Raw genomic sequence first — 17,529 nt, forward strand, 5'->3', positions numbered from 1 at the left:
GGTGCACTTTCTGAATGCAGGAGTTTTGATGCGCTTTCAGAAAGTGCACCACACCTGCAAGACATAATAGAAGTCTATAGCAAAGCACAGCTATCCCTAGAAAGTCGAAAAAGGAACAGTGTGAATATATATATATTAGCAGAGACCCTAGAGAATAAAATGGCAGTTGTTGTAATTTGTTATGTCACACAGTATTTGTGCAGCAAATTTTAAAACACAATTTTTTTTGGAAAAAATACACCTTAATAAATAAAAAAAAATAAAAAAAAAACAATATTTACCCCAATTTTTTGTATAATGTGAAAAATGATAGAATGCAATAAGATAAAAAACCTTCTGCCTTTACGACTCATTTAGGAAATGCACTTACATTTATTAACCACTTTACAACCGGAGGATTTTGCTGTCTTCCGTCCAGGCCACTTTTTGCGATTCGGCGCTGTGCGACTTCAACTGACAATTGCGCGGTCGTGCGACGCCGTACCCAAACGAAATTTACGTCCTTTTTCTCCCACAAACAGAGCTTTCTTTTGGTGGTATTTGATCACCTGTGCGATTTTTACTTTTTGCGCTATAAACAAAAAAAGAGCGTTTATTTTGAAAAAATAACAATATTTTTCACATTTTTTTATATGAAATTCCCCCCAAAAAAGATGTAAAAACCAATTTTTTTAAAAGTTTTTGGCCAATTTGTTTTATGCTACATATGTTTGGTAAAAAAAATCGCAATAAGCGTATTTTGATTGGTTTGCGCAAAAGTTATTGCGTTTACTAACAAAGGGAAAGATTTCTGTCATTTTTGGTGTTTTTTTTTTAACGCGTAATGGCGGCGATCTGCGATTTTTTTTGCGGGACTGCGACATTGCGGCGGACAGACCGGACCCCTGACTGACATTTTTGACACTTTTGGGGGTACCAGTGACATTACTGCAGTAATCAGTGCTATATATATGCACTGTTACTGTAAAAATGACACTGGCAGGGAAGGGGTTAATTTTATTGGAGAGGGAGGGGTTAATGTATGCCTGGTGCTTACTGACGTGTAGGGGGGGAGGTGACTATGTGATTCATGGACAGATCGGATGTCCAGCTATGCTGAACAGTCCGATCTGTCACTCCCTGTCACTATGGAGATCCGCCCGCTGTGTTTACAGGCTGCTCCTCCCCTGGCCCGACTCCCGCTGTGAATGAAAACAGCGGGAGCGAGCCTCCGGCGGCGCGCAAGCGCCGCCCAGAAGGGGAGGAGTCCAGTCACGTTAATACTACGTGACTGGACGGGAACGAGCCACTCTGCCGCAGTAGTATTACCGTGAGCGGTAGTAGAGTGGTTAAAGACAAAGCTAGCAATAAACCATAGCATCAAAAACAGGCAGTGTCTCACAGTATTCTTCTGCTAACACACGCTGCCAGGCTCCACCTGTACGCGTTACACCACTCCCACATGTGGCTTCATCAGGAGAACTCTTGTAATGTCAGAATCTCCTCAGAGTAGTGTGATGTGCCCTTGTGTAGCCTTTTCTAGATTTCAGGCTCCACGCAGTCACCTGATGCCTTAGTGGCCAATCCCATCGGAGCCACTTAACCTCCCTGTTTTAGGGTGATGCCCACGTAGTTGCCAAGCTTCCAGCAGTCAAGCCTCTCGTTCCCTAGGAGGGAGGGGCCTTCATTCACATAAGTCCCTGCCCTCAAGGAGCTTACATTCTAAGACACTTAACTCACATTCATACATACACATACTAAGGCCAATTGAGATAGGAGCCAACCAACCTACCAGCCAACCTACCAACGTCTTTGGAGTGTGGGAAGAAACCGGAGTACCTGGAGGAAACCCACACAGGCACAGAGAAAACATAAAAACTCCAGGCAGGTAGTGCCATGGTTGAGATTAAAACTGATGACCCCAGTGCTAACCACGTAGCCACTGTGCTGCCCTTTGTTTCCTCAAAACACTGGGTAAATGGTTGTTAAAGTTAAACTCCAGGCTCAGTTCTCTACGGTGTACCACTCCCTTCCCAGTATGTTTATTTATTTTTTAGTAAGTAACAAAGTATGTAAACTCAAACATGTTGGGCCCCTTTCATATGGGGCACATTCGCTTGGCGGACTCCGCTAGCTCAGTGGGGATCACTCTGTTGATCTCCGCTGAGCAGGTGTATGACAGGTCCGTATCTGCTCCCTGTGCTGAGACGGACCTTTCAGAGTCCCGCTCTCCTCTATGGGAAGGTCAGATGAAAACAGACAGCATGTCCATATTCATCCGATACGACCCGCTGGACGGATGGCAAACATATCGCCATTCATCTGTTTTTAGCAGGTCTTGTAGGATCAGTTGGCAGAAGGGTGTCAGACACATGTCCGCTGACATCTATCGCCCCATAGAGGGGAATGGGTGGCCGAAAATGTCCGCCTGAAAAATGGACAGGTGGACCTGATCGGTCTGATCGTGTGAAAGGGGCCTAAAAGATGAATTCCAGATGTGGCAAATGGAATATGGAATTCCAGTTTGGACTATTGTAACAAATGCCATACCTGAAATTCCTCTGTAGGCCTCATGCACACTGGGCATTTGTCAAGCTTCCCTACCGTTATTGCAACCGTGTTTAGGTGCTTTTAGGCGCATCAAATGCTTGGGTGTTCATTTAATTGACCAGAATATTAATTTATTCTGGCCTTTAAAATTATTAAACGCACAAGCACTTAAGCTCATTTAGACGTGTTTTCATGTGTTTAGGTGCGTCAGATGTTTCTTAATGCCAAGATTGAGAACAATGCACAATGCTGGCAATAGAGGTGTTTTTGTCTCTAATCGCTCCTGCCTGTAAATGCCTATGTGTGCATGGAGTTTAGAGACAGGAAAAAAATGCAAGACCCCTCTAGAAACTGTGTTTACCTGCTTAAATCCCAGGCACTTTTACCCCCTTCTAGCCCAGGCCATTTTTCAGCTTTCAGAGCTGTCACACTTTGAATGACAATTGAGCGGCCATGCAACACTGTATCTATAGGACATTTTCATCATTTAAAAAAAAAGAAAACAGTTTCCTTCATTTTTGTTATAAAATGTAGCAAATAAGTAATATTTTTTCATAAATTTAGGACAAAATTTATTCTGCTATATTTCTTTGGTAACGATAACACAAATCAGTGTATATTATTTAGTCTGTAGGAAAGTTATAGAGCCCACAAAAGTTGGTATATATCTGAAAATCGATCACTCCTTATGTACCGACAGCCTCATTTCTTGAGGCCTGAAAATGCCAGTACAGTACAAGTATCCTCCAAATTTGGAAAGTAGGCAGTTCAAGGTATTTAGTAAGAAGAGTTTTTTGAAGATGTAATTATTTGTCACAATTTTTTGGAAAATTAAGTATTTTACATACTGTCACCTGTCCAGTAAAGCATCATCATATAACTTGTGTGGTGGTGATCAGGGACACCGTCATATGTAAAAAAAAAAAAAGAAATTATATTTTTTTAAATTTTATTATTTATATATTACATTTTTTTCTTTGGCAAGTAACAAAGCCTTTCATTGTGTATGATCTGCTGTAATTGGTTACAGTGGTAACATGGTACCGGCAGTGGGCCAGTACAGTGATCTATCTTCGGATGTGTCTGGTGGACACAGCTATGTCTGGTTATGCCGGAGCGTGGCCCGATGCTGAGAGGACATCATTTGACGTCTGACGTTTTAACAAAGTTGTTAAAATGCCCAGTGTGCATGAGGTCTTAACATGTTTGGGTTTACATATACTTTATTCATAATAGCTGGGAAACCAAGGAGCCCTGGACCCGTCTATCCCTACCAATTCTACTGGAAAAGCTATGAATAGTTGTTCTTCTGGTTTCATAACTGAACCCAAAAAACTGGAAACACAATAACTCATGGAAATGCACCTTTGTACATGTTGCATAACGTGGATATGATACTCGTATAGTAAGAGTAAATAAAAAGCTGGTATGGTTTTGTAGCCAGAGGGTTAACAGTAATAGTGGTGCAGATGGCTTGGGCTTGCAGATTTTTCTATCAGATGTAAATATGGACCCGTGATACTTCTACAGTGAAGGATGACATTGACAGGAGGTACAAAGTCCACAAGACTATTGCCTCATTGCAGGGTGACCATCTGGGACTCCTCACCCTTCCTCTGCAGGGTCACACAGAAAAGATCGTGTGCAAATATACAAAGACTGAAATATCACATGATGTTTATTCTTCATACACCAGCAAACCGCGGCCTGTTGTATTTTGGGAGATGCCTTGAAAGTACACACAAACAGCACATAGAACTGACAGGCTATGGCAGTGCCAAGAAGGAAATGTTATCCTGCTATAATAGATGATAATCAGCGAAAGCATCCGATATCTGTGAGAAACCTAGTCCTTTAAAGTGGATCTGTCAATCCAGCCTATAAATAACTAGTCTAAATTCCAATGTTTACATTTTTTATTTCATTTAATTTGCCAATGCAAAATCATTGCCAAACCCTATTCATATATAAACTTCTATAATCAAAGGTAGACAAAGGTCAATAAATGTAACATTTATTCCTTGCTTGGAAGAAAAAAATGTTAGGGTTTAAGTTTATTCTACTTATACCTTCCCTTTTTTTACAATTTTTAAAAAATACTTTCTGTTTTTTTATTACATATAGTGATGTCATCACTTTTTGCAATGCAGGTAGATTGTGGCTGGCGGGAGGGTACATGGTTTTCTAAAAACATCACAGCACCCTGCATCCGTACTCTCCTGAGAGCCCTCAACAGTAATGCATGCAGGCACTTAGGAGGAGTTATGTAAATATAAAAATACCTTGATGGGTGACCCTTGGTTCACACCTATACATTGTTTTAGTGTATTTGTCAGTAACGCACTACAGTCCATTTAACATGGTTTCCTATGGATCTAGCTCACATCTGCACGTTTTCAGCCGGTGTGTTTTTTGGTCAGGAACTTTTTTCCCACAGCGGATTACCTTTTGCGTGTAATAGACTTGAATAGTCGCAAAACAAAAATGCAGGAGTTGCATCTGTAATACATTTTTGATGCATTTTGTGGGGGGTTTTTTTGGCTAATAGGAAAGTATTAAAGATGAAAGGAATTTGAGGTGCCGTATCTCAAAGTACTAAGTGCAATAAAAAAATCAATTCATATACCTTGGGGCTGGGGAAGACCCAGCTGTCTTGGTACACGTGGGTACCAATGACATAGGCAGAGGAAGCTGGAGAGTCCTAAACGATTTCAAGGACTTAGGAGCTAACTTGAGGACTAGGTCCTCCAAGGTAGTATTTTCAGAAGTACTACCTGTACCTCGAGCCACACCAGAGAGGCAGCGGGAGAGTAGGGAAGTTAACAAGTGGCTGAGGAGCTGGTGTAGTAAGGAGGGTTTCGGGTTCCTGGAGAACTGGGCCGACTTCTTAGTTGGCCACCGGCTCTTTGGTAGGGACAGATTGCACCTAAATGGGGAGGGTGCAGCCGTACTGGGTGAGAAGATGGCCATAAAGTTAGAGGGGCTTTTAAACTAGGTGATGAGGGGAGGGTACAGATGTAGAATTAAGCAGTGGAAAGCAAGATCCAGAGGGCACAAATGGGGACATTAGCGGTAGGGTGTTCAGAGCTCCTAAACCCAGGGTGGGTATGGGGAAAAATCTCAAGAGCAGCCTAAAAACATCAAATGAGGATATATGCAACCGGTCAAAATTAAGAGGTTTATATACCAATGCTAGAAGCCTGGCCAACAAGATGGGAGAGCTGGAGCTGCTGATGTTTGAGGAGGACTTAGATTTTGTGGGGATAACAGAGACTTGGTTTGACAGCTCTCATGACTGGATGGCGACCATTCAGGGGTATTCCCTTTATCGCAGAGATAGAGAAGGTAAAAAAGGGGGAGGGGTATGTCTGTATATTAAGAACAGTGTACAGGTAAATATGAGGGATGATATTGATAATGGAGCTATGGACGAGGCAGAATCCCTATGGGTAGAGCTTCAAAGGGAAGGCACTGTGGGGAAGGTAATATTGGGCGTATGCTATAGGCCCCCCAACCAGAGGGAGGAGGAGGAGGCGGACCTCCTTTTACAGATAAGATTGGCAGCAAGGATGGGAAATGTCATTATAATGGGGGACTTTAATTATCCAGATATAGACTGGGCAGAAGGAACCGCGCATTCAGCCAAGGCTCGGCAATTCCTAAATGTTTTGCAGGATAATTTCATGGGTCAGATGGTAAATGCACCGACAAGAAACAATGCGGTACTTGACCTACTGATTACCAACAATACAGACCTGATCACGGATATAGAAATATGGGGCAATTTAGGAAACAGTGACCATAGGTCAATTAGTTTCAGTATTAATCATAGTAATAGGAAACATAAGGGTAATATAAGAACACTGAATTTCAAAAGAGCCAATTTCCCAAAACTGCACTCTCTGCTAGAAAATATCAAATGGGATAGAACCCTGGGAACAAAGAACACAGAGGAAATATGGGAGAGCTTCAAGAGCATACTTAACAAAGGGATTGGCCAGTGCATTCCAAAGCAGGGGCGGACTGACAACTCATGGGGCCCCCGGGCAATAAGAGATCATGGGCCCCCTGTGTCCCCACCCACAAGCAAGCCACACCCACACAAAGGAACATTACTTTCATTGACCGCCAATGTAAGAGTCAGAGTCATTCTTCCCACTGACCACCAATGTAAGGAACATTCTTCCCACTGACCACCAATGTAAGGAACATTCTTCTCACTGACCACCAATGTAAGGAACATTCTTCTCACTGACCACCAATGTAAGAGGCATTATTCCCCCTGACCACCAATGTAAGGGACATTCTTCCCACTGAGCATCAATGTAAGGAGCATTCTTCCCACTGACCACCAATGTAAGGAACATTCTTCCCACTGACCACCAATGGAAGGGACATTCTTCCCACTGACCACCAATGTAAGGGACATTCTTCCCACTGACCACTAATGTCAGGAGTATTCTTCCCACTGACCACCAATGTAAGGGACATTCTTCCCACTGACCACCAATGTAAGGAGAATTCTTCCCACTGACCACCAATGTAAGGGACATTCTTCCCACTGACCGCCAATGTAAGGAACATTCTTCCCACTGACCACCAATGGAAGGGACATTCTTCCCACTGACCACCAATGGAAGGGACATTCTTCCCACTGACCACTAATGTAAGGAGTATTCTTCCCACTGACCACTAATGTAAGGAGTATTCTTCCCACTGACCACCAATGTAAGGGACATTCTTCCCACTGACCACCAATGTAAGGAGCATTCTTCCCACTGACCACCAATGTAAGGGACATTTTTCCCACTGCCCGCCAATGTAAGGGGCATTCTTCCCACTGACCACCAATGTACGGAACATTCTTCCCACTAATCACCAATGTAAGGAACATTCTTCCCACTGACCACCAATGTAAGGGACATTCTTCCCACTGACCACTAATGTAAGGAGTATTCTTCCCACCAAAGTGTACAGATGTCAGTATTATGGGAAAAACACTCAGTGTACAGATATAAGTGTTATATATAGGGAATAGAACTCACTAAGTGCTATTCCCTATGTATAACACTGATTTCTGTAAACTGAGTGCTAGTACCTTTAACACCGATATATGTACTACAATGAGTACTATTCCTTATACACTGCTCAAAATAATTAAAGGAACACTGAAAACACAACAGATCTAAAAAATATCATGCTGGATATCTATACTGATATGGACTGGGTAATGTGTTAGGATCTATACTGGTATGGACTGGGTAATGCGTTAGGATCTATACTGGTATGGACTGGGTAATGTGTTAGGATCTATACTGGTATGGACTGGGTAATGTGTTAGGATCTATACTGGTATGGACTGGGTAATGTGTTAGGATCTATACTGATATGGAGATATGGACTGGGTAATGTGTTAGGATCTATACTGGTATGGACTGGGTAATGCGTTAGGATCTATACTGATATGGACTGGGTAATGTGTTAGGATATATACTGATATGGACTGGGTAATGTGTTAGGATCTATACTGATATGGACTGGGTAATGTGTTAGGATCTATACTGGTATGGACTGGGTAATGTGTTAGGATCTATACTGATATGGACTGGGTAATGTGTTAGGATCTATACTGGTATGGACTGGGTAATGTGTTAGGATCTATACCGGTATGGACTGGGTAATGTGTTAGGATCTATATTGGTATGGACTGGGTAATGTGTTAGGATCTATACTGGTATGGACTGGATAATGTGTTAGGATCTATACTGGTCTGGACTGGGTAATGTGTTAGGATCTATACTGGTCTGGACTAGGTACTGTGTTAGGATCTATACTGGTATGGACTGGGTAATGTGTTACCAGCGTGACCAGCGTGCCCCCTTTCAATGCAGAGTAACCAGTGTGCCGTGCCCTCTTTCAATGCTGAGAGACCAGCGTGTCCCCTTCAATGCAGAGTAACCAGTGTGCCGTGCCCTCTTTCAATGCAAAAAGACCAGTGTGTCCCCTTCAATACAGAGTAACCAGTGGGCCGTGCCCTTTTTCAATGCAGAAAGACCAGTGTGCCCCCTTTCAATGCAGAGTAACCAGTGTGCCGTACCCTCTTTCAATGCAGAGAGACCAGCGTGCCCCCTTCAATGCAGAGTAACCAGTTTTCTTTATACTTTATGAAAGGGGAGAGAGAGAGAGAGGGGTGGGAGAGAGGGGGAGGGAGAGAGAGAGAGAGAGAGGGGAGAGAGAGAGAGAGAGGGGGAGAGAGAGAGGGTGAGAAAGAGAGGGGGGAGAGAGAGAAGGGGGAGAGAGAAAGAGGGGGAGAGAGAGGGGGGAGAGAGAGAGGGGGAGAGGAGAGAGGAGGGGGGAGAGAGAGAGAGGAGAGAGAGAGAGGGGAGGGGGGAGAGAGGGGGGGAGGAGAGAGGAAGGGGGGAGAGGAGAGAGGATGGGGGGGAGAGAGGAGGGTGGAGAGGGAGGGGGAGGAGAGAGGGGGGAGAGAGAGAGAGGGGGAGAGAGAGAGGGGAGGGGGGAGAGAGGGGAGGGGGGAGAGGAGAGAGGAGGGGGGAGAGAGAGAGAGGGGGGAGAGAGAGAGGGGGGAGAGAGAGAGGAGGGGGGGGAGAGAGGAGGGGGGGGAGAGAGAGATGGGAGGGGGGAGAGAGGGGGAGAGGAGAGAGGAGGGGGGGAGAGATGAGGGGGGAGAGGGAGGGGGAGGAGAGAGAGGGGGGAAGAGAGAGAGGGGGGGAGAGATGAGGGGGGTGAGGGAGGGGGAGGAGAGAGAGGGGGGAAGAGAGAGAGGGGGGGAGAGAGAGAGGGGGGAGAGAGAGAGGGGGGAGAGAGGGGGAGGGGAGAGGAAGAGGGGAGAGGGTGGAGAGAGAGGGAGGGAAGAGAGAGAGAGAATATCTGACCTGAAGCAGCAGTTTGTCTGGGAGAGAGGAGGGTGGAGAGGGAGGGGGAGGAGAGAGGGGGGAGAGAGAGAGAGGGGGAGAGAGAGAGGGGAGGGGGGAGAGAGGGGAGGGGGAGAGGAGAGAGGAGGGGGGAGAGAGAGAGAGGGGGGAGAGAGAGAGGGGGGAGAGAGAGAGGAGGGGGGGAGAGAGAGATGGGAGGGGGGAGAGAGGGGGAGAGGAGAGAGGAGGGGGGGAGAGATGAGGGGGGAGAGGGAGGGGGAGGAGAGAGAGGGGGGAAGAGAGAGAGGGGGGGAGAGAGAGAGGGGGGAGAGAGAGAGGGGGGAGAGAGGGGGAGGGGAGAGGAAGAGGGGAGAGGGTGGAGAGAGAGGGAGGGAAGAGAGAGAGAGAATATCTGACCTGAAGCAGCAGTTTGTCTGTGCTTGGCCCTGCTGCCTCAGTCACTCCGCAGCGGCCACACAGTGAGGATGAATGGAGGAGCGGAGGTGGGTGGAGTCAGAGACTCTAATAGGCACGGAGGAGGACGCTTTGCATGCTGGGTCCCTTACCTATCACAACTCGTGGGTGGCTGGCTTGCTCCGAGGACCGAGTCAGAGAGATGTCTTCCACTCTCTTCTTCACTCTGCAGTTTACCTCTGCAGCAATGCGACGATCTCCTGACTGCCCCCCGCAGCGGGAACGTGTGGCCCCGCCCCTCAGCTGAATTCTGAGGTGGCCCGAGCGCCTGTTGCTTTATCATCCCCAAAGCTCCATTTAAATAATTCTGATCCCGGCCAGCTCTCCTATAGCCGCATGCCCGCATCCACCGCCAGCAAGGGATGCATCTTCACTGCCTCACTGGAGCCTCCATTCCGCCATTCTGCAGTACAAGAGTGTGTAGGCACCTCCCGGGACAGACTGCTGAGCCTCTCATGGGGCCCCCCCTCGACCACGGGCCCTCGGGCAGTGCCCGACTGCCCGAATGATCAGTCCGCCCCTGTTCCAAAGGCAAATCAATTTAAAAGAGCAAAACTAAACCCTGGGTGGCTAAACTCCAACATAAAAATGCATATTAATACTAAAGAAAAGGCGTTCAAAAAATGCAAGGATGAGGGGTCATTGGCAGCATTCAAGCATTACAAAGAGTGTAATAAGAAATGTAAAGACGAAATCAAGGCGGCTAAAATAGAACACGAGAGACATATAATGGAAGAGAGTAAAAAGAACCCCAAAAAATTATTTAAGTATATAAACAGTAAGAAAGCGAGGCCAGAACACATTGGCCCCATAAAAGACGACAAAGGAGATTTGGCCACAGAGGACAGGGAAAAGGCGGTAGTGTTAAATCATTTCTTCTCTTCAGTCTTCACAAAAGAATTGGGGGGCTACACGAACCCAGCTTGTAAGGCCAAGCTAAATAACACACCTCAGGAAGTACCGCCATGGCTAACAGAAGATAGACTTAGAACTAAACTAGAGAAACTTAACATAAATAAATCACCGGGACCGGATGGCTTGCACCCGAGGGTTCTTAAAGAGCTCAGCCAGGTGATTGCCAGACCATTATTCTTGATCTTTAAGGATAGTTTACAGACGGGTATGGTGCCAGGTGATTGAAAAAAGCCAACGTGGTACCAATATTTAAAAAAGGGCAGAGATATATCCTGGGTAACTATAGGCCGGTCAGCCTAACATCAGTAGTCTGCAAGATTTTGGAGGGGATGTTAAGGGACCACATACAAGACTTTAGTAATGAAAACTGTATTATTAGTAGTAATCAGCATGGATTCATGAAAAATCGTTCTTGCCAAACCAATCTATTAACCTCCTATGATAAAGTGAGCTGCCACCTAGATAAAGGTAAGCCTGTGGATGTGGTGTATCTGGACTTTGCAAAGGCCTTTGACACCGTTCCCCACAAACGTTTACTGTACAAACTAAGGAAGGTAGGTATGGACCATAAGGTGAGTACCTGGATAGAGAACTGGCTCCAGGGGAGAGTGCAAAGGGTGGTGATTAATGGGGAGTACTCGGATTGGGCGGGTGTGGAAAGTGGGGTCCCCAAGGGTTCTGTCCTGGGACCAATCCTGTTTAATTTATTCATAAATGATCTAGAGGAGGGGATATCTAGTACAATCTCAGTATTTGCAGATGATACTAAACTAAGCATGCCAATATCTTCTATGCAGGATGTGGAAACCTTACAAGCGGACCTGAACAAAATAATGGGGTGGGCAACTACATGGCAGATGAGGTTTAATGTTGAAAAATGTAAAGTAATGCACTTGGGTGCCAGAAACCAGAAAGCAAGCTACTCACTGGGGGGGGGGGAACCTCTGGGTGAGTCTAGGATGGAAAAGGACCTTGGGGTATTGGTAGACAACAGGCTTGGCAGTGGCATGCAATGCCAAGCCGCTGCAAGCAAAGCCAACGGAATACTGGGATGCATAGGGTCAGTGGTAATTGTTAGGGTTAGAAAGGGTTAGAAAGCTAACTCTACTGATTACTGCTAACCCTAATGATTACCCCTCACTCTAACTCTAGCCCTTGACCCCAACATGTGATTTTGGACACATAAAGGTTCCTGCACTACTTTGATGCAACTTTTATGCTACTTGAGTGCCAGAGAGTGCAAAGTCACATCAAAGTTGCATGAAAGTCGAAACGTGCCAGAAAAAACACATCAATCGCAACACACATAGGTGTGAGCATAGCATAAATATTAGTCTGAAGGAGTGGGCATGCAGATGCGGGATAATTCAAAGAACTGAAATCCAAAAATGAAAGGGGTGGGCTAGTAACATTAACACTAGGGAGGAAGGGGTAGCTGATGCTGGACATTCAGAAAATGAGGCGAGCTCCATCTGACTGGCTGCAGCTTCTAATGCACACTGTTGGAAATCAGAATAAGCAATAAGAGTAAGCAATTTCAGTAAAGCCCCGTACCGATTGTCGGCCCTAAATATTCGGCCGACGACGATCGGCCGATTGTAGGCTTGTTAGCATTTTTGGCCGAACAGAATTGGGTGTGCAGGCATTAAAATTTTTGTTGGCCAACACCAGAACGGCCGATTGTTCGCCAGTCAGTACAGAATTCGGCCGACAAACAGCCGATTAGCAAGACTGGGCATGCTCAGAGAAGAAAAAACACATGGAAAGTTAACTATCACATGACATCACTTCTGCAGTCGGCTGTTGTTGGCCGACAAAATTCATGTGCAGTATTTTGCAGTCTTCAGCCGACAGGACAGCACCGGACAAAAGACGGCCGATCGTTCGGCCGACATTCGGTACGTGTGTACGGGGCAGAGTTGTATAAAGTACTCGAAACCCATACTTGACTAAAAGTACAAGTGCTCGATCAAAAAGTGACTTGAGTAGAAGTGGAAGTGCTCAATCAAAAAGTGACTTGAGTAGAAGTACTAAAGTATTCAACATTTTTTGTACTTAAGTATTGCAAGTAGTTTTTTTAAAAATGTTGCTACTCAAGTACTGAAAGTAAAAGTACCAGTAGTTTTGAAAAAAAAAATGCTACTCAAGTACTGAAAGTAAAAGTACAAGTACTGTGTTATGTAGTTATTAAAGAAAGAAGTCAAAAGTTTGAACATCATATTGTTTTTTATTATTTCAAATGCAGCTTTTATTTATACATACAGTAGCATTTATTTTCGTATGCGCTGATAATACACATGTTTTGAGCTTCATGAAACCTGCCATCTACTGTTCTGGCAGTGGTAATTTTTATAATATTAACGAGTAACTATGCAGCACAAAAAAAAAAAAAATATTGGAGTAGAAGTATTGAAATCATCGAAAAAATGTAGTGAAGTAAAAGTGGAAGTAGGAGAAAAAAATTCTACTCTAGGAAAGTACAGATACCGCCTTTCGGTACTTAAGTACAGTAGTGAAGTAGTTCTACTTAGTTACCATACATCTCTGGTACGGGGCTTAAGACTTCAGTTCTGTGTTGATGGGCTTTTGTTCACTTCAAGCTGGTTTTGCGTTCCTGTACAAGTCTGTACAAGTACAAGTCTTTGGAATTGTGAAACCAGTGTAGCACTGAATTTTGCCTGCAACCTTGGTGATCCCCAGTCTACTGAACTGCCGCTCCCCCACTGCCGCTCCCCTCTGGCTCACCTGTAGATGACTTGTCTTCACACATTGGCTCCTTCTAGATGGAGTTGACAGGGTAGATGGGTACAGCCAGCATTCTGGTTCCTGCCTGGGCAGCGCTGTCAGGTACCAGATCTTTTGCCAGACTGTACTCCAAGATAGACTCCCAGCCTCCTTTACAGGTGTTACTTGTTTCGAGGGGGAATCTTCTTTGGCTGTTATGTACATAGACCTGATCGCAGGTCCACATTGTAGGTGAGCGGTTCCTGCCTGCTCCATGTCGAGGCTTGTCAGCAGCTCGTTGCAGTGCCCACACCAGGTCCAGGAACTGACCACTGCGGTGGGCCTCCCTGTCCCTTCGGTCAATTTGAGGGCGACTCCCCCTCAATGCTCCAGCCCCACGCCGGTATCGACCAGCGTCACCTCCTACAATTCAGGCAGCCAAGTCGGCACAGGGTACACTCACATACCATCTCCCATCTTGCTCCTCTCTCTCCAGATGCAGGGTATGCTGAGTTTCCTCTGGGGGAGTGGTCCCGCCCCCCCTAAACTTCCAGACTCGCTGGCACCAACAGTTCTAATAAATAGGTTTGTTCATGCGCACTCTGTAACTCCTTCTTGGCTGGACTTAAGTTTGCAGGCACAAACAGCATGTTCACAATTACAGGCATACCCCGTTTAAGTACACTCACTTTACATATACTTGCGAGTACAGACACAGCCTGGTCAGCTTGGCATGGCACTACTCCCGGTTTTTAACTTTGGTGTCTATGGGAAATCTTGGTCAGTTTGACATGGCACTGCTCCCAAACCATAAGTGACAGGGATACCAAACTTAGGGAGCACCGAGAGGGGACCCAGGACTACAACATATCCTATTTGTGGCCAGCCAGCTTGCCAAGGTAATCTACCATATCATAGTCCTGGATCCCCTTAACATGCTCCCCAAGCTTGGTGTCCTTGTCAGCAGTGCCATGTCAAGCAGACCAAGATTTCCTATGGAGGTAGTGTATTTACATGCATTGAGAAATGAAAAAATGTATTGCTTCACTTTAAGTACATTTTCGTTTTACATACATGCTCTGGTCCCATTGTGTACTTAAAAGGGGGGTATGCCTGTACTGTACTTCTACTGATACTTGCAGAAATTGTTGGGACATGCCGATCAGCACCGACCGTGCCTGAGCAACTAAATGCAGACTGGAATGAAAGTTCACTGTGGTTTCTACGAGTAACAGCAAAGTCTTTAACACATGCCACACTGTTAGTAGCAGGATCAGGACAGTCTATACCTTCAGCCGTGGTTGAACAACTGATAGACCCACCTCCTGCAGGAACCCACCGCCTCACTCTACTTGTCACAGGCAACAGCAGACCACTCTGTGCACATTTCACTGTTCTCAGCAGGCCATTGCAGTACACAGTCATTTTCCCAGCTCTATGAAGACCGCTGAGCACTTTGTAATCTATAAGTGCGATCTCCTGCCATAGTCACCACGGGTGACAGCACACAATACAGTCCTCCTTGATCAAAGCAGGTACTGGTGTATCATAAGCAGCTGTCCCAGCAGAAGTAAAGGTAACTGGGCATGCAGTATAGCTGGTTGGCAGGGCAAGGATGCAGACTAAGCCCACTGCTGTCTTCAGAGAGCACTGTTACAGCTGACAGTCTTTGTTTGTCTTTGTTCTGTCCCACTGCCTCTCCTGAAGGTTCTCCTCCAACTGTCTCCTTTGGTGGGATCCTTCTAGGCAGGCTATCCTGAGCCTCCAGCCCAAGGTACCACCCCTCCCTAGCAGGGGTTTCCTCAGGGGCCACCAACAGCTTCTCCTGAGCACTCCATCTCCATCTTCCACGGACTCCCCTACTGGAATGGTCCATGTCTATGTCTGGGGATTGGCCCCATAAATATTCATGACAGCTCTTCCTAACCCCCCGCCCTCTAGTTTTAAAAGGTTCTCCAACCTTCCAGGCGTCAGGGGAGGCACTAGAGAGCTACCAGGATGAGTCATCTAGCCCTGGCCTCTACCCTGACCCAATTCAATGACTCAGGTTATTCCTGAGCTGAAATATGTTTTACCTACACTCAACTCTAGTAGCACACACACGAGAGGATACTATGCCAGCTTGAAGCAAGTCAAATTCAAGTCAGTAGAAGTGCCCCTTTCAGTGACTTTTGAATGATCTTAAAAGTGTCTCAGATAGCTGTCAAACTAAAGCCATTAACACAAGCTCAAAGCTCATTGATTCAGGCTTCAACAGTGCAACTGACATTTCGGGAATTGTCAGTCTCCTGTAATCCCATAGTGGTTCGACCTCCACACCACTATTGTGTCTTGTAGTGCAGGGGTCAGCAGGAGGACCAATAAGCTGCAGCAGCAGAAAAGGAACTTAGCTCTGAGAAATATCATGCACCAATAGCTGGAGTGCATGCATGTAGACAAGAAGTGGCAAAAGAGTGGGAAGATACCAGCAGCACTGTGATGCCACATAGAGTATAGGTAAAAATACAGATTTTATTACCACAAACTACAACGGCTTATGATACACAGCGCTTCAACAATGTTTCAAATGTCATCTAGTTTGGGTTTACATATACGGTAGTTGAAGCATATAATGGGGATATAGAGGTGAGTATAATATTATTTATACATGTACATTTTCAAATGTAATTTTTTTTTATAAAACCCATAAATATTATCCTATTTAACAATCATACTCACTATAAATTTGGAAAAATAAAAAAATCACAATTCTTTGCGTTGAAATCTCACATGATTGCTTCAGTGAACATTTTGCAGAGCTTGTTATCGAGGGTCATGATCTCCTAAATGGTATTCTTTAATTATTATTCCATAAGTCTAGTATAAGCTGGCAGTTGTGCTTACAGCTATCTAAATTGAATCTCATTTTACAGTTACTAGCAAATGCATCTGCACCCATGCAGCAATAAATAGGCAGTGTTAGTTTAGGGCCAAATGTGATATCCAATGCTGTCTCCATCTCCTACTCAAGGTCATTATAATATATAGAGAACACATAGGGGTGGATTTACTAAAGGCAACTAGATTATGTACTTTGCAATTGCTCCAAAGCTTAGAAAAAGAGGTGAAGCTCTTCTGCCTTCCATCATCCAATCATGTGCAAGCAGAAATACTGTTTTCTTTTTTTTTTCTTGAATGTGATTGGGAATTCTCTGCAAAAAGAAGCTTCAACTCATTTAATAAGCCATTGGGCAACTGCACTTGCAAAGTGCACACTCTATTTGGCCCATATTGTAGCATGTTTTTTTTTTTTTACCATAATCCTAAACTGCAAAATCATAATTTATGACATTTTATTAAACAACGACAGATTGTAAATGTATATTCCATATAGAAGGGTCATCCCAGTGCAAATGTTTGTTAAAATCCATAGTACATTTGCTCATAATAGCCATATAGAACTTGGACTTGGTTTACTGAAAGGCAAAGCTAATCCATAGCAACAAATTGGAAATGAGCTTCCATCAAGACTATCTATCATAAATTACTAATAACTGTGTCTCTAGAAGCTACTTGCATTGCTACAAATTGAAAAAACATATTTGCACAAAGGGTCATTGGGTCTGATGTCAACCTGTAGAGAGGGAGGACACAAGTAGGTAAACACTGTAGGTCCTGTTGACCTCACTTCTAAATGTGTTTAATGTACTCAAAGTGAACCTTTGTCTAGACTATGCTCACTTAATATTTACATACTCTGAACAAGCAGTAAAACCTTTCTAAAAAGAGAGGGGGGAAAAAAAGCCCTCCTTCACCTCTGTAGCTATGGGCATTATGCATACTTGCACATTACAGCGAGAGCTCACCCCTACCAACGAAAGTTCAATTCTGCATTAAAATGAAAAAAATTGCAAAAATATATATATATATATATTTTAAACAGCATACATGGCTTGGGGTGTGATCTATTTATGGTTAGGGGTTGGGGCACCAAATTATTTGTGTCTTTAGGCTACTAAGCTATAAATTTAGCCCT

The sequence above is a fragment of the Pelophylax lessonae genome (assembly GCF_965119305.1).
Source record: "Pelophylax lessonae genome assembly, chromosome: 11".
NCBI lineage: Eukaryota > Metazoa > Chordata > Amphibia > Anura > Ranidae > Pelophylax > Pelophylax lessonae.